Here is a 21,933-nt window from a genome sequence, read left to right on the forward strand (position 1 = left end):
GCAGAAGAGAGTTGTGGTCAGTGCATCTCACAAAAGGCCTGCCTGCCTCCTGGCACAAGTGGATCAAGCCATAAGCAGTGAGTAGCAGCCATGAATGAGCTCCAGTGAAAAGCTCTAGGTGAAAGAAAATTATAAACAGACATAAATAAGTGGGGTGGGGATGGGGAGGACAATGGCTCTAAAAAGTGATAGGAATCAGCTGATTTTAGAGCAAAGGCAACCAGCCTTATCCAGATATTCTCATATTTCTATCTTGGGCTAGAATACCACATCCTGATTTCATTCTTATGGTAAATGTATTCACTCATTTCCTACAGCTGCTGTAACAAATGATAGACATTTATTCTCTTTTAGTTTTAGAGGCCAGAAACCTGAAGTCAAGGTGTCGGCAGGGCCATGCTCTCTCTGACAGTTCTAGGTGAGAATCCTTCCTCGCCTCTCCCAGCCTCTCCCAGCTTTTGATGGCTCCAGGTGGTCCTCGGCTTGCTGCAGCACCCCTCCAATCTCAGCTTCCACATGGCCTTCTCTGTGTCTTCTTGTCATTGGATTTAGGACCTATGTCACTAATCTAAAATAATCTCACTCAGCATCTTTAACTTAACTATAGCTGCAAAGATCTTTTTCCAAATAAGATAACATTCACAAAGAATGGGTACTATGATGTAGTTCTATGTTTTTAGGGGGGCACAATTGAACTCCATAGTTTTTAATAACAAAAATTAACATTATGTTTTGGAAAATCTGTAACTTTAAACAAAGATACCCAGCAGGCCAGATCATGTGCTATCATGGGGAGACTCAACTGTCCTCCTTCCATGTTTCCATGAGGGCACCTCTACCCATTCCCTGGGACAGGCTGAGACTGGGTTCTGCCTGCCTCCCTTGTTCATCCTCACTCACTCATTCCTATGGGAGGGCTACAGACCAATTTTATTCTGGAAACTGAGGAAAGCTTGACATCCTTTGGGCAATTTACCAAGGATCGATATGCAGGCATCATGACTGTATTCCCCCATAAATGACAGGTCACTGGGCAGCTGGAAACCCTCCACTGGCTGGAAACTTGCTATGAATGATTACTGAATACCCAGCTTCACTCCAGATAGGTCCAAGGCCTAGATTTAGGAGTTACCTGCAAAAACACTTGTTTTGACTTCAGGTCTTCAGGTTCTCTAGCACAGCTAATCGAAGAACCAGAATTTGAAGGGTTTGGTCCTGGTCTTGCTCACTAATATATCTGAAGTTTCACTTGACAGTCACCTGGTTCTTCGTGTCTATTTTCAATTTTATAAGGTTCCACAGGGAGGGAAAAGGCAGAATTAGAATCTTTAATTTCCAACATGCCATTTTTCTATTTTCTCAAATTATGCATCCCTAACCATGTCTCAAATATCCAAGGCAGGGCCATCACTACTATTTACTAACTGTTAGCTATGGAAACTGAAAGTGTATTGTCTAGAAAAACAATCAACATTTATTTATGATCCTGGCCTTGTAAACTTAAACTTAGAAAGTGATAATACATATTATATAATCTGAGGTGAGTTGCATAGTAAAGCTCTGTACTTGACAACAAAATATCAACATAAAATCATAAACATTTACTTAACCATATATTGATTATAAAACAGCAAGCATTAAGCCCTGGCTGGTGTAGTTCAGTGGATTGAGTGCGGGCTGTGAACCAAAGTGTCACAGGTTTGATTCCCAGTCAGGGTACATGCCTGGGTTGCAGGCCATGACCCCAGCAACCGCACATTGATGTTTCTCTCTCTCTCTCTATCTATCTATCTATCTATCTATCTATCTCCCTATCTCCCTCCCTTCCCTCTCTAAAAATAAATAAATAAAATCTTAAAAAAAGAACCAAACTTAATATACACTTAAAGAAAAAAACAACAGCAAGCATTCCCTAGAATGAAACAAATAAAGTATTACCCTCATAATAGTAAAAAACTAGACACCACCTAAATGTCTAACAGTAGAGGATAGTTTAAATGAATTCTATTACCTCTGTGCACTGGGGTAGTATATGGCCTCCAAGAAAAAGAAGGCAAATTGCATAAAAGTAGAAGTTGCAGAATAATACATAGTATAGGACCTCACTTTTTATACAAGAAACAAATCATATATTTCTATATGTACCTATACATGAAAATGCTAGGGGAAAAGGCTACAAAGATTCATACTGATAGTAGCAGTTGCCTCTGGGAAGGGGAACAGCTTGGAGGCAGTATGGGACAAGTGAATGGGGTTTTCACATTTTGGGTATTCCTTTGATTTTTGATGATTAGCATGTATGTTCTTCCTACTTGAACAATTTAAATAATCTATCAATCAATCATTTTATTTTTAAAAAGGCCACTGACAAATACTAGATTTTTTAGAGGCTATAAAGGGACAGTTAAGTTTTATAAAATATAATAGACACTGAAAAATAACCAATAACCAAACAACTGTTTGATAACCAAACAACTATTCATGTGTGTGTGTACACTATAGACACAAAGCATACCTATATAGTATGAATTTATCGACAACTAATTTTATTTACAGATGTTATTAACTTATGATTCTTATTTTATTCTTTCTTTCTCTTTTCTTTTCTTTTCCTTTCTTTTTTCTCTTCCCCTCTCTCTCTCTTTCTCTTCCTCCTCCTTTTTCTTTCAAACAAGTAAAAGTTGCATTTCACAAAAGCACAATTCCCTATTCACCCTTCTACCCTGACTCTCAGGGTTAGCCCTGGATGCAGGTTGAAGTGAGCCAGCCCTGTACTCTGACAGATAATAGCAGCAAGACCTCTTTCATGTAATTAGTGCAGGTAAAGAAATCTCTGGTCATGACCGTGGGTTTGAAAGAAAAGACCACATGACATTGTCAAGTCAGCAAGACTTTGGAAGTATAATCAACCTAATTTAGAATTCTGGCTCTACCACCTTGTAATTAAATGGCCTGACAGCATAATTTTATGTCACCTATAAAATGAGGGGCAAAAATAAATACTTCAGAGGGCTAGAGTAAGGGTTCTAGGGGGTATCACACAGCAAACATCCAGCTAGAACCGGGCCTGGTGTGGAATACAACTGAATGAATGCTGGCCCTTTGAAGGGCTGTGTAATTTTGTCTTGGTCTTTCATGAGTGAGAGGCTCTGGGCTTTGAGTTGAAGAAGGCAGTAGGGAGCAGCAGAAATAGCTTCCTACCAACTTTGTGCCTCGTACACCTTGACCAGGGCTAGGTTCAAGTGTACATTCTGTTACTGGAAGTTTCCAAGTCCCCAGGAAACAAACACTATATTCACATCTTTCTCATTTTAAGGCTTTTGTGTTAGTGAAATTGCCTCACAAGCTTGATTCTTTATTTAGTCCAATTAAAGTACACTTTCTTTTCTCTTATTTTTGAGGCAAGGCCGTTACATGAAACAAGGTTCTAGAATTCCTTTAAAGGAAAATACCACTCTTCCATTCCTGCTGGCATTTGTCAACATGTTATGATTCTTATTAGTTAGACTCCATCATCTTTCTTTTTGTTTCCTTCCAGCACCCTCAATGATATCTTCAACAACTGGTCATGCCTCCCTTAGTATTCACAGTTTCTAATTGCTTAGAGCAGTGCTCCAAACTTCCTGGGTGAATCAGATGCTATATATAGAGCATCCACTCTTCTCTTATAAAACCCGAACTCAGTCCACCCCTCATCTCCATCATGCGCTCATTCACTGTCAGACCCTGCCAGCAGCTCCTTTGCCTTTGAGCTTCTCATCCACCGAAGATACCATGGGTAAGGTTGGTGAACTAGTATAGAGCACTTAACTGCCAGCTAGACTTTGCTACACTCATACCAGCAAAAGGTTGAGACTAAAATGGTGAGTGAATATTGGCTAGGCATGCTGTGAGTGTTAAATTACATAACGTACGGGAAGTGCCCAAGATAGTACCTGGCACCTTGTGGTGGTGGTGATGATGATAACTTGACTCCCTCCTCCTCCTCCCTCCTTTTTCACCTCCTTCTCCCCAAACCCTACCACTGTTCTTCCTCCTCTTTCCCCTTCTTCTTGTCATTTTAAACAATAATAGCAGCTATTATTTCTAGAGTCCTTACTACATCAGGCCCCTAAGCTAAGGGTTCACCCACCACATTGCATTTCATCCTTGAAAAATTATCTGGAAGGTAGACATTATTAAGCACTCCTGACTGAAATACTTAATAGTAATACACTGGCATTTCTGAGTCCAAACCACCACCTGGCACTTATTAATTGTTGGTCCATGAGCAAATAATCTCTTATCTGGGAGCCTCATCTGTAAAATGGTAGAATAAATATAGTAACTAGCATGCTGAGCTGCTGAGAGATGTCAGGTTATAGCATTTGTCACATAGTAAGACTCTCCTTGTAGCTGCCTTCTTGCCCCTATAGTTTAATTCTATAGACTAAAGCTGTCCAATAGAACAATAGATATGTGGAATTGTATGTGCAAGCCACCAAGGTAATGAAATTTTCTAGTGGCCATATTTAAAAAAACAAAAACACATGGGGATATAAAGTGCAGCATAGGAAACATAGTAACATAATAATGATGTACGGTGCAAGGTGGGTACTGGAAATATCAGGAGGACCACTTGGTCAAGTATATGATTGTCTAACCACTATGCTGTGCACTTGAAACTAATACAAAATAATATTGAATGTAAATTGTAATTGAAAAAAATTAAAAATTAAAAAATAAAGTGTTGAGGAAAAAAAACCAAAACACAAAAAGAAACAGATGAAATTAATTCTAACAATAAATTTTATCTAATGCAATTGTAGGAGACAGTTCTGTGTGGCGTGGGCCATTCAGAGATGCACAGGACCCACACCCATGGATAGGTTCTCCCGTGGGGAATCAGGCCTGCAATGCACCTAGGCTGCTTTGAGACTTGCTTTTGCTAAAACTCCCTCACCTGAATTAATACAGCAAGTGTTCACCGTAACTTCCTAAAATCCATGCTAAACCTTCCAAGGAGGAGTGTAACCTTTTCCCCTTTTCATTTGCAAATACCTTTCTTCTGTGATGTGATTAGCAGCATCGGCTCCTTTGTTTTCTGTAAAAGGTAACCACCTAAAGTGAACCTGTGCATAGTAAATAAGGACCATCATATAATGTGCCAGAGAAAACCAAATAAAGGCCTGTCATGACGGAGGCTGTGGCTTTTTGCTTCCCTTGAGAGAAAAAGCCATGCTGTCCCTTTTCCTCCACAGGACTCCGTAGTCCATGTGAATGTCTCTCCCCCATCCACAATGTCTCAGATCCCACGAGCCGGAGTCTGCATCACCCAATGTACCAAGAATATTATCATTTTAACATGTTAACATGTAATCAATATAAAAATCATTAATGAAATAGTTTATGTCCTTGTTTTAATACTAAGTATTTGTCATCCAGTGGGGACTTGACATTAGCAGTACATCTTGGGTCTCACCAGCCACATCTCAGGGGCTCAAGACCTACACATGACTGGTGGCTAAAGCACTGAACAGGGCAGTGACAGACAAAGAAGATGGGATAGATCAGCAAGGGTAAGTCATCTGTCCCAGGCCACACAGCACACAGGTGGTACAACCAGGATTCAAACCATGCCTCTCTAGCTCCTAAGCTCTGATGATTTTGTCATACAAGCAGTTAAATAGTGGTTCATGGGCCTACTTTAATTTATTTCTTCTAGGTCTCCATGTGGAATGATTATTATATTGGAAGGGTGACTGGAAACTCAGCCCTTTAGTCTGGTAGGTTATCCCCCATATCTCTAACCAGTTATTGTCATACTAATGTTCATGTGCCTTCTTGAGGAGGGGACCACTCTTATTCTGTTAAGAAATAAATACAGCTGAGTGCCTCAACTGCCTTTATTCCCAGAGGTAACCTCTTTCCTTAAGTTGGTGTCCTTTCCACTTAAGACCAGACCTTGACAAGTCTGAGACATACTCAGGGAATAGGATGACTAAGTGGTGCTGGTCTCTAGGGACAGCGCACTACTTGGTTATTCACCACAGTTAAGCACACATAAGCCTCAGTAATCTCCTCCAATCACTTTGAATTGCTTGGCTAAAATCCATGTATCTCTATCCCACCACTAATGCTCCCTGATCCTGGAGCATTTTGGAAAACATGTCTGCCTGAGGTGACCTTCATTCATTCATTTATTTATTTATTTACTGATTTTTAACTCTTACTTCTCTTTAGTCATCAAATTTCAGTTTTAACAAATAATCTTAGAACAATTCAGGTAACTAAGATTTGGGGGAAAATAGTCCTTAATTACACATGAAGAACTATTACATGCTCCATTTTCTGTAAATAACTTTATTAGCTGGATTAACAGACATTGTCACAGAAACTGAAGAACATTCAAAGCCACAGATCACTGCAACTGATATTTACAAAAAGCCATAAGCAAACATGCATTGCTCTTTTTCTAGGAGGACTTAAACAGATGTGTGAACACTAGGATTTCATCATGTTTTAGAGGTGACCTTTAAAAGAGCAGCACTGATGGTCTCCCTTCATCCTCGTGTTGTACCTCCTTGGAGAAGGTCACTGGGGAGCCCCAAATTGTTCTGAAAGGTGAGTGCTTCCTGCCCTCTATACCAACAATTCCTAATAGCTGGTTGGAGATCAAATTCTCACTTGTTCTCCACAAATGGACAACATTTTAAGTTTTGCCATAGATGTAAATTATTCAATATAGGTGATCTTCTTTGTTGTCCCAGCCAAACTGTATAACCATTATGACCAGTACTGGTTAGGGTGGTGCCCCAAAGGGTACAGACTTTGTCTCTCGGGTTAAAACTCTGACATACACCACACCAGAACTGGGGATACTGGAGCCCCAGAAGTATACATCCCCCACATGGGAGCTAACCATGTAAGTTAAAGAGAAATGAAAAATCTACAACACTGCATGTAATTTTAATTTCCTCTGAAATGGTGGTGTGCATTTCCTTACTTGGCATGATAATTTGATGATCCTATTTAAGTTCCCTAGAGTTATACATATGTAAGTGCTCACACATAGTATTGTATTTAGTCCTAAAATTATTCTGCTATGTAGATATTATGTAGATCTATAAAATGTCTGTCTGGGAACCAGAGATCTGATACTTGCCCAAGAACATGAGATATAGGAACCCTTGAACACTAACAAGAAATATACAGATCAACAAACTGAGAGGCAGTAATAGAGGAGAGTAACAGCTCTGCCACTTTCTTGGGCTCATCATTGCTTCCTGTTCTGAAATGAGTGGACCAGCTTCTTTCCATCATGACACTATTAGTGAAATAGCAACTAATATGAATTGTGTTGTTCATTCTACAAAGCATCTGTATGCAATACCAACTTCAGTTCTCAAAATAACTCTGTTGGATAGGGATAAGTATTCCTGAGTGAGATAAGAAGATCAAGAGGCAACTTATCCAAAATAGCTGAGTTAGTAAGTGAAATGGCTGGAATTCAAACCTAGATCAGTCTGATTCCAAAGCTTGTATTCATAACTGCTGTGATATAGTATGTTGCATAGCTGTGTGGAAGCAAATGGAACATTTGGGTGTAAAAAATATATACTTTATTGTGGATTTTGCATTCATCTTTGATATGGACAGTTAGCTTCGGTGTTTGGGATATATGATTTGGGGATGCCAAGATCTCTGGTTCTGATGTGTTAGAAGTTAGACTTTTCACCCAGGGGAGTCAGACTGTGCCATTCTGACACTGGCCACAATGGGAGTACAGAGAGAATGTGACTGGTGCAGGGCAAATCCCTCTGAAACTGTTGCCTTACTACTCAAAACACACACTCCATTGCAGAAGGCAATTATCACCTCCCATTTCTCCAGTACCTCCCTGTGCCTAGCCTGTACTCTACTGGGCATGATGTCCAAGAGTTTTCTGGGTACTGATCATTTCATCACCAATGTCTCCACATTTCATTCTGTGAGAGGAGTAATAATTACACTAAAAGGTTTAAATGAGGTGGAGTTCAAATGGAGCTTAAATTTGTTAGAAGCCCTTACTCTTACTTCGATCATAGTTTCTCCACTCCCCTGCACCACCACAAAAGACCAAGTGAGCAGATTTAGAGCACCATCCTGTGGCAGTCATGACTGCACCTACCTAATTGTGAAAAGGGGACTAAAGTGAACTCAGTGGATTAACACAATGCACACAGTTCAGATTTAGATAATTACTCAGCCAGGTCTGTGCATGACTTGAGTTCAACATTTAACAAAAGCAAATAGACTTGGCTCCCACCACCCTGGAAACCAGTCTTGGCCTGCTGCCGATCAAAAGCGAGAGAATCATATATTCTCATCTGCACAACCTTTATGGGTATCTATCTATGGTTTGGTTCAGGTCCAGGCACAAACTTGAATTAAAGGTTGAAATTGATGACTCAGAACTTAGCTGGAAATGCAGGCAATAAATGGAGCTGTGAACTGGAAGGAAAATGTGTCTGAGGATGAGAGGGAGAGACAAAAGAGCCAGATGCTCAGACCCACATCCCCCCAGCCTGGCCCAGGAGCTCCAATAAGCTGCCATGCTGTGGGCAGTAGAGGGCACTATCAATACGTTTGGAAGTGAGCAGCACACTTGAATAAACAGCAGGTTTAGAATAAGTTTAAGTTTGGCACTTGAGTGGGGGAAGGTCATAGGACTGTAGCTATCACCTTTATTGCTTCCTATTCTCAAACTCACAGATTAACAAGATTTTAAAGTACAGAGTGGCTATAGAGTGAAACTGGCTTCTGCATGGAATGTCAAGGGTTTAGGATCTAAAGTAGAAACACACACACACACACACAACCATGTTAAATAGAATTAGAACAGTCCAGCTGCATGGTGCTAAATGCTTTACATGCCTTATCTTATTTAATCTTCAACTCTGTGAGGGTATGTACTGTTGCCATCTCCATTTTACAGATGAGAAAACCAAGGCTCAGAGAATTCAAGTGACTTGTTCCGAGTTATCAACTGGTAAGTGGCAGGGCTGGGATATGAGTCAACTTCAGATGCCAAAGCCCATACTGGTAACCACCCTGCTATACCACAGGGCAGATATCTTCCATAATGTAAGAAGAAAACACCAACTTCTTAACTACCAACAGGAACTGAAGGTGTTGTGATTCAGTGCTTTTAGATCTATATCTCAAAAGTTATTCAAAGTAAGGGTGCCTAACCCTACTGTAGTGTCTCTTCCTCTACCAGCCTGCTCTGACCTTGTTCCAACAAAAAATCTGTGTTAAAAAACAGATAGCTCTGCTAGATGTTAAATCCTGAAAATCTTCATGATTTTAACCTCAACACCAACTCTCAAAGTAACCCAACTTCTTAGGAAGCCATAAAGTTAGGAAGTGTTCATCCTTTGATCCGTTTCTATCAGAGTAAGTGCTCAATAAGTGATAAATACATACATTAATCAACCAATAGAAACCAAAGATTCAATGACAGGCAAATGAAATCAAGAAAATCAGCAGATTCCATAGGTGACTGACTTTCTAGAGATAACACCAATGTAAATGTATCTTATCATCTCTAAAATAGTCCTCTTGGGAACTCCTATGATACTAAATTTCTGGATCCTTCCAGAAGCACTGCTCTGATTAATATCGTGTTCCTATAAACTACTGGGATAGGGATACAGAGGTTTTTCTTATTGTAATTTTCAGTGTTTGGAGTGCATTACAGGTTTTCTAGTTCAATTTTTTTTCCAGGGACAAACACATGGAGTGTGTGCCTCTTACCCTTCCCACTCTCCATTACTAGGAGATACCTTGTTAATGGATCATGACACTTCTCCCATTGAGCCCAGATGCCCAGTAAACTATCCATCAGACTGAATGCACAAGGTAAAACCTGCTTATTTTCCTGACTCCAGACATTTAGAATCACCACTTCAGCATCACAGCCAAGTGATGACCCAGCTCGTGTCTGAACATCTCCTTAGACTGGAAACACATTCTCAGAGAGATATAGCACATTCCATTTTCAGAATTCTTTTAGAAAACATTTCTTGGGGACACTTCTGGGTGAACACAGAGACAGAACACCTGTGCTTGCTAAGTCTGCCACTTTCCAAAAATTTTTATTAAAATACGCTTGAAGATACAAACAACAGACAGCAGCTGGCCCTTGCAGGGAAAGAAAAAAGACAAAAATCCAAGGGGAATTTTCTCTAATTGCATCGATGATAGGGATTGATGGAAAAGCACATTTTTGGAATATACCATATGTCCTACCCTTTAATCCATAACAGCAGAAATGCCCCCAAAGAAAGTAGGAAACACATCAGCCCTTTACTCTACTAAATTTCACTTAGTGCCCTTATTTCTACAGTGCTCAGGAATGAAATGGAAGGCAATCCCCAGAAACATCCTTCTGAGATAGCCAGAACTAGGGTCATAGGAGGCCCCACTAATGGCTTCGCTTTATCTCCATTCACTGTAAGACAGGAGCATTGGCATGTGCTGTGGCAAGAATTAACTTTGATTCTAAGGTGCTTGGCTATCTAAAGGAAAACCCTGTTGCTAGCAATGTGGTCTCCCATGCCCATGTTATACAATGAAGAACAACAGCAAACAGTATCTGCAACACCAAGTTGGGGTTAGAAAAGCCCGCTCTCACTCCAGTAGGCCTGCACTAAACAGTTATTGCTTGCTGAGCATGAAACCTGAGCTTGTGCTTATGTACAGCACTGAGTAATCAGAGAGAGAAATGTTAACACCCCAGGGAGCCCTGAAGGGGGCCTAAGGGAAATCTGCTCAGTCTGCTGACAAGACATACCTTACCCTCTAAGGAAGTGCTAATAGATTTGCAACAAAATCATACCCAGAGGCAAAGAGGCCCATAACAAAATAATGTGTTGAGCAAATGAATAAGAGAAGAATAAGAGAATGACTGAATGAGAGGATGATAAAATGAACAAACTTAAAGGGATAAAGGGCATAAGGAAAAAGAAAATGTCTCTAGAAATTATGTTATTTAAGAAATGGGCCAAGCGTGGATTTTTGCAGACCCAGGCCAGGAGCCACGGAGAGGAGCATATAGAAGGGATGAGGAAGACACCATGCAAAGAGCTCACCGGGAATCCAGACATTCAAGTATTCAGTAGCAGAACCTAGGCCCTCATTGGAGGCAGTGAAGTGCAGAAGACACAATGTGGAAATTAAATCGAGTAGGCACCCTTGAGAGCTGAGAACTCCTGGATGGGCCAGGAAGCTGGGATTGTTCTCCGGGGTTCTCCCTCATCACTTGGGTCATTCATTGGAGATGCCTTCCCTGGCGATCTAAAATACAGCCTCCCCTGCACTATTTACTCACTCTGTTGTGCTTTTCTTCATATTTATTTGTACATATATTTATTGTCTCCCTGACTGGAAAACCCATAGGGACAAGGTCCTTATTTGCCCACTACTGAGCCCTTACCCCTAAAAGAGTGCTGGATACATAGAAGGTATTTTATGAGTATTTATCATATGAATGCATGAGTAAGTCAAGGAAAGAAAAATTTACTACAACCAAACCTACTTTACTTTTTCAGAGCAAGGGTAGTTTAACAATAGGAAATCTACAATATAACACATCATATCAATAAGTAAATTTTAAAGGTACATTGAAAAATAAATCAATAAAATGTAATACCTAGTCATAATGGAAAGGAAAACAAATTTTGGCAAATTAGGAATGAAGTTAAACTGACAATGTGAGACAAAAACTAAGTAAAATCAACTTTAATATTTAATAATGAAACATTACTAACATTCCTCCTAAAACTGGAAATTAGATAAGAGTACATAACATCCTAAATTATTTTAATTTTTTTTGTGAATTATAGTCAATTCAGTAAGTACCAGATGGAATAAAGAGTTAAATGTAGATACAGGGCACTTCTTAAGTTTATAAAAAGTGAAAATTAGCTGATTTTTCTCAAAGTATCCAAGCATCAAAGCAATGAAAAACTCACAAGGAAAAAAACATGTATTTGTCTCAACAAAATTTAAGTATTTTTAACTTAAGCAGTGAAAGACAAATACCATATGATCTCACCTTTAACAGGAACCTAAACAACAAAACAAAGAAACAAGCAAAATATAACCAAAGACAGTGAAATAGAGGTCAGGCTGACAGTGCCGGCAGAAGAGAGGAGAGGGAATTTCAGGGGACAGTGGGAAGGGTTCACGGGAACAAACTTAAAGGACACATGGTCATAAACTAAGGGGAGGGTGGTAATGGGAGGGAAGTGAGGAGGGGTGGGAGTGAGGGCTGGATTGGGAGTAAAAAGGAGAAAACTGTATTTGAACAATCATTAAAATAAAATTAAAAAAATAAAGTACATTTCTTAAAATTAAAAAAAAGAGTAACAAAATACAGAGAAAATTACTTTAAAACCCCCACAAAGTGTGCAAAGTGTGTGTGTGCATGTGTTTGTATGTATATTAATTATATTTCAATACAAGTTTCAAAAATATAACAAATGAATAATGCCTCAATATATTGACAGTGCTTATAAATCTATAATAAAATTTCTTAAGCCAAATTTTTAAAATTTCAAATCACAAAAAGTCAAACTATAAAGGGAATGTAAATGTCCAAATAAAAATTATTCAATTTCTCCAATAAAAAATTGCAAAATACAAAAATAAAATCAAATTTTATTTCAAAAGTTTTCATTTCAGTGATCATGTGCTATACTTTTGAAGTCAAGTAAAGCAGCTTCTCTTATTTACTGGTAGCAGAAAGATAATTGTTGAAAGCAAAATGTTGAAATATACTTTTCTCTCACTTCTAATCTATTCTCTACATTACAGCCACAGTAATCTTATCAAAGGGCAAATATGACCAGGCCACTTCCTTATCTAAAACCCTTCAAAGACTTCCAGCTGCTTCTAGAATAAAGATCTATAGCACAGCCTACATGACTCTCTACAGTCTGATCCCTGCCTCCCCGCTGAACTGTACATCCCAGTATCTGTCCTGCATCAGCAAGAGCTTTCCTCTCCACTCAGTGTTTCTCAGTCCCTGTCACCCCAGGTTTACAGGTGTGATCCTTTTTCCTGGAATACACCTACCCTTCCCCCAAGTCCTCTTTATCTTTCCTAGGTCTTAACTTAATCTTTAGTTCCCAAGGAAACTTTCTGTTTCTCTAGATGAGTTCTCCCAGTAAAGGTTATCTGAACACCCTGGACCTCTCCTTCCTGGTACATATCACAGTTTTAATTTCAAATATATTTTTGGCTGGTTACTCAATATCTTCCTTCTTCCCTAGACTGTGAACTCTGAGATCAATGTCCAATCTCATTGTGTTTGCTATTGTAGCCTGAGTATCTGGACCATGGGAAATGTTCAAAAATATTTTTTGCAAGAAGCAAACTCTTCCAGTTCATCTTGGCCTCTCCTAAAATGGCAAGACCTAAAACTTGACCCATGCATGGTTTTGCCAAGGCAAATAGGTACATGGCATGCACATTTCTGAATATAGCCTTACTACGTGGTTAAACAAAAGTGAAATTACTATCCTCCACATGCCACCATTAGACTGTTTCATCTAAAATTTTATTCTTATGTACTTGTATTTTGGGATTCCAAAGTGAAATGTTATGTTTATTCCTACTAAATTTCTTCTTGTAAACTAAGTCCATAACTTCAAATTTTTTAAGATCCTTCCAAATCTTGATTGTGTTAAATTACATGTTTCCTCTAGTTTTATGTCACCCACAATTAGTTTTCTTCTAAATTATTGATGCAGGTTGTATAATTGCAATAATGACTATTAGGGTCTCTATTGTCTATTGAGCCCTTACTTAAAAACACTAGATCCTGTGACAGCTGCCTTGCATGCTGACTCCTATCACCTTCATAATGACATTGTGAGGTGGGTGTCTTCATCTCAGTCTTCAGAGATGGGAAATGTGCAGCTCTGAAGATCAGATAACTTACTCAAGATTTTATAGCACATACATGGAAAGACAGGGATCTGAACTCAGGCATCCCTGTGATCTGAGCATGTTTATATGAATCTAATGGTTTTCAAACATTTTTTAGCCATGAAGTCTATTGTTTCAGCAAATCTTACATGAAAGCCTGTAATTCAGCTAAAATCAAAACAGATTTCTGCCTAACATAGCTTCAAAGTCACTGCAGTGCACTGGGTTCCTTTTCGCCAAAGAAGGCCTGTGTCAGAGGACTGGATGAACCCCTAGAAACCTGTTAGACTCGCGGTGTATTGATCAGTCACTTGTTCTAGAATATGCAAGAATGTTCTAGAACATTTTAAAATAATGTAGGACAGTCTATAATGATGAAACCGTTTAATTCTGTGTTGTCCAATATGATAATAACTTGTCAGTTGTGCCATTGAACACTAGAAATGTTAGCTAGTATAACTGAAAAACTGAATTTTTTAATTTAATTAATTTACAGTTAAATTTAAATAACCACACAAATTAAAAATTAGCCTTATTATACCAGTGTCTATCTCAGACTTCCTTGTCTTCAAAATCATATAGTTATGAAAAGACATGGAAGAAATAAATGTACATGCATATTGCTAAGTGAAAAGAACCAATCTGAAAAGGCTACATACTGTATGATTCCAACTACATGACATTCTGGAAAAGGCAAAACTATTCAGACAATAAAAAGATCAGTGCTTTCCAGGGGTTGGTGTGGGAAAGGGATGAATAGGCTGAACACAAAGTGTTTTTAGGGTAGTGAAAATACTCATTACGATGCCACAATGATAGATACATGTCATTATACAATTGTCCAAACCCATAGAATATGGGCTATAACAGTAAGAGTGAACCATAATGTACACTATGGACTTTGGGTGATTATGATATGTCAAGGTAGGGCCATTAATTTTAATAATGTATCAATCTGGTGTAAGATATTTGTTATAGGGAAGGCTATGCATGGGTGGGGACAGAGGTTATATGGGAAGTCTCTATAAATTCCTCTTAATTTTGCTGTAAACAAAAAACTGCTCTAAAAAATTAAATCTTAAAAACACACACACATAAAAGATTCAGACCAAAATTTTGATCTCAGGCATCAAGAAATGCCTGGCAGAAAATGTTTATATAAATGCGGGGGGCGGGGGGCAGGGTACATATTCCAAACAATATAACTAGGAAGATATGAAAAGGCAGGTCACAAGAGAGGAATAAGTCTTCATTGTCTGAAGCCTCTGAGATTCCAAAGTTAATTGTTATAGCAGCATTGTGATGCCTAAGCTGACTAATAGTAACAACAACAACAACAAAAACAGTCAAACTTCTTGGCAAAATAAGAACAACAAAGAAGCAGCAGAAGCAAGATTTAGAGAAGTGAGGGACCACAGACAATAAATACCATTAACAGTAGCACTGATTTTTGCACTTGTCTCTGGGGGAGAAAGGAGGCATTTTTACAATAATTATCATTCAGGTTCATAATAGCAGATAATTAGGAATGGTAATTTCCATTCTGTTATCCTACAGTTTGCTCATAAATAAAAACTTCCCCATACTAAACACCATCTTGCCTCTTTCCTTTGGAAACAGTCTTAAGCCAACTATGTTATGTAAGTGGAGATTGTAAAACCTGCATTAGCAATGATTCCTCTGGCAGCCTCAAGGCCCTGGAGCTATCACTTGGCAATTGTTTAACAGGACAAATGTATACCTTTGATATTGGGGGTAATGTGGGAAATAGACATTTATGGCTATAGCTTATCAGACAGTACTTCCTTTTGTTAAAGGTAATTCCTGATAGTGATGACTGCTAAATTCCCCAGTTTCTGCTCTTGCCAGCTTAAAAAAATAGTGGCCAGTTGAGCACCATTAGCTAAAACCCACTGCATCTTTTGCTAACAAGGTGCCTTTGTTTGGTATTTACAGAATGCACCTTTTTTTTTCAGACATGTAAGCCACTCAGAGATTTCTCTGCAAGAACATCTCAGGTCTCCTGTCCAGGGATATCCAGGCCTTATCCTGAGGTCTACAGCTATCTCCCTGCCCCTTGAGGATGCAGGAAAATGTAAATGTCATTTCTGAATATCATGGCCCTGTGAGAGTCCATACTCTATTCAGATGCACTTAGTTTTCACCTATTTTCCTTACCTGTTTCAGGATCCCACCCAGAATCCCACATTATTTTTAGTCATCATCATGTCTCCTTAGGCTCCTATGGGCTATGACAGGTTCTCAGACTTTGTTTATGGTGACTTCATCAGTTTTGAGGAGTGTTGTCAGGTGTTTTGTAGCATGTCCCTCAGTTGAGATTTATCTGGTGTTTTTCTCATGCTCACACTGGGGTTATGGGTTTGGGGGAGGAAGATCACAGAAGTGCTATTTTCATCTCATCCTACGCAGGAAGCGTAGTACCAACATGATCATTGCTATTCACCCTGATCATCTGGCTGAGCTAATGTTTGTCAGATTTCTCCACAGTAAAGTTTCTCTCCCGTCCCTCCATGCTCTAGTCTTTGGAAGGAAGTCACTGTAGTAGCCCACACCTAAGGAATAGGGAATTGTGCTCTACCATGTGACAGTGAAGTATCTATGTGAAGTGAGCCTCATTCAGAAAGGTACACCATTCCCCAGGGACATCTCACAGTCAATAACTGGCTTATGAGGGTAGACTAAAGACCAGTACTGGTGTCTCAATTCAAAGGACAATCTTTTGGAGCATTTTATGCCCCAAAGGACCCCATGGATCAATCAGACCAAGGCTAGACTTCATCTAAGGCTGTGTCCTTGCTCAGCTTTTTTTTCCTTTCCTATCCTACTGCCCTTTACTCCCTTCACAGGCTTTTTCTTAAGAGTAGTCCCTCAGTATTTCACATGAACATGAATCCCTGATCAGACTTGACCTCCAGGAAACCGAACCTAAGGCAGCTGGCATACAGAGGAACATGAGAGTCTGTGTTGAATTATTTGCAGGCTGGTGAGCAGTGAAGATTCCCATCATGAGAGCTCTGAGAAGCACCAACCTTCCCTGATGTGTGGGCACAGTGTAGCTCCTAAGACCTTCACCTGGGATGAACTGGAGCATGCTACAGGTGGAGGGGCAGGCACTACCTCATACAGTATCACTGATGTCTGATACATAAGGGGATGAAGGGAGATATAAATTCAAAGAAATGTGGAACTGAGTGATTGTTGCTTAAAAAAATTGATTGATGCTTTGAGGAGAGAGAATGACAGAAAAAATTGAACAATTCTGGGAAAAATAACCTGGGACATGAGAGCAGGCATCCCTGGATTCCCATCCTGTCCCTTGATGTTCCAGAAAGTTATGTCACCTAAGAGGGTATTCCTAGTTCTCCTAGCCTATATGTGTATGATATCAACATTTCTAGCTACTTGGCCAAACAAATGAACATAGAAAATCAGTCAAACGAGTTATTCAGTTTTATGGACTTAGGCAAAGAAGAGACTGAGAATCTTAGACTTTACAGCATGTGGTTTTGTCAAAGAGAGGGCTTGCAGCTTTTCCCAATTCAATTAATTGGAATCTTACAGAAAAGCAAATGTTGTAAAATAAAAGACTCAAACATCTGGGACCCCAAGCACAATCTAGTGGAAAACACTAATATGATGCAGTCACAGCTTGTGGATGGGAATTATAAGAGCCTTTATTTCTAAGAACCACTGTTCAGAGAGAATGTGGCTTCTTTTTACAGCTGGTACACAGGGCAGGTTTAGATGGTGGTTTTTCTTAGAATGCAATATAGTGGAGCATCTCCAATGCATTCATTCAATTGAAATACATTAATTTAGTACCTCTTTGGGAACAGCCATGGTGTTAGGGTATAATGGTGAGAAAAGTTAATACAGGTCATGTCTCTCCCAGCAGAGTTTGAGGTCTAATTCCATTGCAAAAACTCCTGACCCAGCAGGAGAGAGTCATGGAGAGAAGGTGGCCCTGAGGACACATGACCTTTAGTCAGAGGACATAGCCAAAAATGAGGCCCTTTACCCTCCTTCTTCCCTCTTTGGACTCTCCATTGGCCAACCTAACCAGAAGCTAGAGGGCCAGGTGGCACTACTGATGGAGTCCATACAGAAGAGCCACTGCAGACACTGAGCAAGAAGAGGGAGCAGAGTGGATCTGGAGGGACAATGGAAGATACTTGGTGCACAGTCACACTCCGGGGATGACAAAGAACTATTGTCTCAGCTTACTACTCCCATCTGGCTGGCCACATACTCCTGGAGCATCCAGAATACTCCCATGGTATTACTTGTCATATTTCTCTGATTTAATTCTAAATCAAATAATTTACTCTATATACCTGGTTCTTATCTTCCCATATAGAAAGTCTTTGTCTTCCTACATAGTGTAATGCTCACTCCTTTTCTGTTTCTATGTGACCTATTTCTTTGGAGCAAATTGAGAACTCTGGAATTCCTAGAAGATCATATTTAACCTTCTGGTATGAAAATATTGATGCAGATAAAACCTGTAAAATCCCAATTTGACTGCCAATTTGTGTTCAGAGCCACTTTCAAATGAGGGCTCATGAGATTATTAAAGAAAAAGGCATTCTGAAAATGGTAAATATATGCCTAAGGGATAATAAGGTATAATCAGAATTGTTACTATTTAACACTGAATACCACCAAGAAGAGTTTTATGGCAAAGAATGACCTTGAGAGAAATCCAGCCTAACACTGAGGAGGATGTCATTGGTAATATGATGCCAATATTAACAAAAATAGTAACATGGGTACATAACATTTTTCAAGTGCCTACTAGGCGCCTGACACTTAGTGTCTTAGTCACTCTATACTCAGTCTATACTTAGTAATCTAATAGTCTATTAATCTGATTATATTCACTTTACACATATCACTTAATACTCAAATTGATATTATTTTGGGATTTTTATTTTGTACATTTTATCTCACTCAACACTTAAATTGATATTATTATTCAACCATGTTTATACATATTACTGTATACATTATATACATTGTTTAAAGATTTTACTTATTTATTTTTAGAGAGGGGAAGGGACAGAGAAAGAGCGGGAGAGAAATGTCACTGTGTGGTTGCCTCTCGCATGACCCCTACTGGGGACTTGGCCCACAACCCAAGCTTGTGCCCTGAGTGGCAACCAAACTAGCGAACCTTCAGTTTTCGGGCCAGCACTCAATCCACTGAGCCACACCAGCTACGGCTATATTGTATACATTTAATACTCAAATATTACCTCAGCATTTTTATACATATTATTTTATGCATTTTTATATGCTTTATCTCATTTAATACTGGAACTGATATTATCATTCCAGCTTTACAGCAGAGGGTACTAATGTACAGAAAGTGTATGAGTCATCACTTAGAACCACAACACTGGTAAGGGCTAGAGCGAGGCTGAAATGCAAGCCTGTCTGGCCCCAGTGCTCTTCCTCTCTCCACCACAAATAAAGTGCCTCCCCCAATGGTAAGAGCTGATATGTGAAGTCTTTGTCACAGGCCAGGCACTGCATTATCTATGTTTGTATGTATCTTTTTGCATTTGATCTTCACAACAACCCTATGAGGTGGGTTCCATTGTCAAACTCTACTTTGCATAACTCAAAAAACGGCATCCAGACAAGTTGTAGTAGTTAAGAGAGTATTCGTACTACCCAGACATGTGCTGGGAATCTGGCTCACACAGAAGGTCTGGAGGGTTTCTACACTGGGGGCTGTTTTATCTTTTCAGTGCCGATGAAGCCATGAGGTGACCTGTGACTGAGGGCCTACCATGGGTTAAGGTAGAAAGATGAGTAAGTGATGACAAGATGGCAGAAGGTCACAGTCTGTTTTCCTGAGGTTCTTATATGGAAACAGAAAAAGCAGCACTGACAGATAAAAACCCTGAATTCTTGGAAATGGGTTTATTAATCCTCACCTGAGGACATTTTCTCATTGCTTTTAAATAGAGAGGAAAGGGGAGAGAGAGATACATCAACGTGAGAGAGAAGCACCAATGGGTCACCTCTGGCATGTGCCGGGACACAACCCAGGTATGTGCCTCGACCAGAATTGAACCCACAGTCCTTTGGTTATGGGCAAAGGTTTGGAAATATATTCTTTTTTTTTAAGAATTTTTTAAAAGATTTTATTTATTTATTTTTAGAGAGGGAAGGGAGGGAGAGAGAGAGAAACATTAATGTGTGGTTGCTGGGGGTCATGGCCTGCAACCCAGGCATGTACCCTGACTGGGAATTGAACCTACGGCACTTTGGTTCACAGCCCGCGCTCAATCCACTGAGCTACACCAGCCAGGGCTTGGAAATAAATTCTTTTGAAAGCTGGTATGTGATAGTTCTGTGGTTATAAGTGACAGCAGTGATTCTGACTACTAGAGCAAACAACAACTATAAAGGAGATAAAAGAAAACATGGGCATGGAGTTTTATATGCTAAATAGTTACATGACTTAAAATACATGGAAGATTCTAATAAGATTGTAAAGATAAAATCCAAAATTGCTCCAGTAAGAAAGAAAGGGAATGAAGCCAGCAATGTGGTATTGTGGCCCTCTGAAGGCACCGAGTCTTAAAAGACCCAGAAACAAAGACGGAGCATGTGATCAGAGACAGAGATGTTACATCCACACTGACCTGGAGGAAAGCTTTGGGGAAGGGAATATCCTAGAAGTAAAGTAGGCAACAGCCACAGAATGAAGACCAAGGGTGCATAGTACATTTCTCGGGAGCACTGAGAACAGAGCTAGCATTCCTTGATCTTGGTGGTTGTGAGTTTGGGCTCTGGAGTCTGATGAAGTTAAGTTGGAATCTTGGTTGTTAGTAAACTAATCTAGTGACCTTAGGTGGACCCAAGATGTCTATGGAACCATGCTCTTGTTCAAGCCTTTGTTTACACCATAACCTTCTCAATGAGGCTACCCTGGCCATCTGATTTAAATCAATACTCTTTCTCTCCCCCACCAATCCAGTACTTTCAATCTCCTTTTCCCTGTTCTACTCTTTTTTCCATAGGACTCACCATTTTTATCATACTAAATCAGTTTGTTATCATTATGTGTAGTGTATTGTCAATGCACCACATTCACTAGAGCAAGGGTGTTTGTTGATTTTGTCCAAAGATGTATCCAAAGTGCCTAAAATAGTATCTGTAAACTGTAGTGGTATCTGCAAAAGTGTAGTGTTAAATTCTTTAGTTTCTCTGACTCATCTGTAAAATGGAGACAATGTTCACTGGGGTTTGTGAGGATTAAATGTGATGATTCAGGAAAAAAACACCCAGCATGGTACCTCACAAAAGGCACCTATTTATGTAGGTGACCATAGTGCTTTTCATATCCATTAATTTTCTCATTTAATCCTCATATTAACTCTGAAAAAAACTTGCAGATGAGAAAAATGTGATCCAGAGAAATAAAGCCAGGCATTTGTTTAATCTAGAATCACAGAGGCTTCATTTGTGGGATGGTATAAAGGGAAGGCTAGAGAGACAGGCAAAGGGATTCACTCCCCATTTTGGTCAAGACTTTTCCAACAATGGATGGTTAAACCCAGACTCACTACCACAGAGACAGAATTCCAAAAACAGTGATCAGGTATGTGTTCAGTCAACATTTTATTTCCTATTGTAGTGATCATTAGAAATTTCATTGCTTGCCTTGATAATGTATGATGACAACAGAGAAAAGCTATAGGCAAAGCACAATGTATCTTCATTCCAACAGGGAATATACAAGGGCCCCCCTTTAGACCTCATGCATAATACGGTGAAATATGGGTTCACCAGTTGGATTTATCACCCAGGTCAACAAAGATCAGCAAACTTTTCTGTAAAAAGCCAAATAGTAAATATTTTAAACTTTGCGGGCTATACAGTCATAACAGTCATAACTATTCATTTTCACCATAGTAATGTGAAAGTAGCCATAGATAATAC

General features: G+C 39.4%; 1 long non-coding RNA gene across 1 annotated transcript in view; it reads left to right on the forward strand.

Annotated features, from left to right (window-relative positions):
- The first annotated feature begins 3,718 nt into the window (after positions 1–3,718).
- Positions 3,719–21,933, forward strand: part of LOC123806182 — a 28,663-nt gene continuing 10,448 nt past the window's right edge. The window contains exons 1-4 of the long non-coding RNA XR_006783437.1: positions 3,719–3,778; positions 5,705–5,765; positions 6,459–6,603; positions 8,957–9,010. This is a non-coding gene — a long non-coding RNA (uncharacterized LOC123806182). The remainder of the gene's footprint in view (positions 3,779–5,704; positions 5,766–6,458; positions 6,604–8,956; positions 9,011–21,933) is intronic.

Source organism: Phyllostomus hastatus, unplaced genomic scaffold (genome assembly GCF_019186645.2).
Source record: "Phyllostomus hastatus isolate PE091 unplaced genomic scaffold, TTU_PhHast_1.1 phas_scaffold_345, whole genome shotgun sequence".
Classification (NCBI taxonomy): Eukaryota; Metazoa; Chordata; class Mammalia; order Chiroptera; family Phyllostomidae; genus Phyllostomus; species Phyllostomus hastatus.